Source organism: Antrostomus carolinensis, unplaced genomic scaffold (assembly GCF_000700745.2).
Source record: "Antrostomus carolinensis isolate BGI_N321 unplaced genomic scaffold, ASM70074v2 scaffold21683, whole genome shotgun sequence".
In the NCBI taxonomy this organism is placed as follows: Eukaryota; Metazoa; Chordata; class Aves; order Caprimulgiformes; family Caprimulgidae; genus Antrostomus; species Antrostomus carolinensis.
The window spans coordinates 3,195-4,337 of NW_010306130.1; positions in this window are offsets into that span (position 1 = coordinate 3,195).

A 1,143-nucleotide genomic window follows, 5' to 3' on the forward strand; every position below is an offset into this window, starting at 1 on the left:
TGTTGAAGGCCAGGTTGGATGAGGCTTTGAACAACCTGGTCTAGTGGAAGGTGTCCCTGCTGCTGGCAGGGGGGTTGGGACTGGATGAGCTTTAAGGTCCCTTCCAACCCAAACCAGTCTGGGATTCTATGATTCGTTCCCTGGGCCAGGGAAGGGGATTCACCTGTAGGAGCTGCGGTAAAGGTCTCTTTTCCTACAAGCTGCCCTAACGGGTGCACAAGGTGCTCCACACTTCCCAGGGAGAACAGGGAATTCCTCCCCGCCCTTCACCAGCCCCTGCACCACTACCTACAGCTGAACGTCAAAGTGTTTGTGGTGCCATCTCCTGTTCTTTGCCTTTTGAAACAAGGCTTCTCTTTGCCCCTCCTGTTTCTGTTGAAGGACAGGACAGGTTAGCAGCAGCAGAACCTGAACCAGCAGCTCTCCAGCCCTTACCTTGAGTAAGTGCTGTTTCCCCAGGTTTTAAGGGAGAAACACAAACCTCCCACTAAACACCTGCTCTCTGTCTGCTGTCAGGCAGCTCAGTAACCTCGGAAATTGCCAACAACAACCCAGTCCAGCAACAGCTGCTGTGCAGCAGCTCAGATCTTACTAATGGACACTGGCAAATTAGTACTGGCAATTAAAAAACTAAGGGCAGGCAAATCCAGAGAGCAGCTTTGCTTGGCTTTCTTCAGACACCCTCCTGCAGTACCTTCCTGGCTCCTCCCCACATCTGCCTTTGTTCTGCCTCTGGCTGCCCAGTCCCGTGTCCCTCCTGGACTGCTGAGGACAGTCACTGCAGCTCAGCCACAGCTACACACGCACTGAGCAGCGGCATTGGAGAGGCTGGAGCCCCCTCACCACCACGTTCTGTCTCACAGCACCCACAGCTTCCCTGCCCAGCCCATTTTCACCCACCCTGGCAGCACCTACTCTCTACACCTTTGTCAAACAGCACTTTTAGCCAGTGGGGAGGGTACGGAGAGGGCAGGCTTCCCTAGAGCAACCAGACTAAGAGCCAACAGGAACAACTCCTACGTGCCCCACAATTCACACCCATTTGTGGAAGACAAGGGCAGATGTGGGGACAGGGGAAGGATCTGCAGCGGGGCTGGGAAAGGGCAGGAGCTGATCACTGCCTGGGCTGCAAGAAATCCCCCC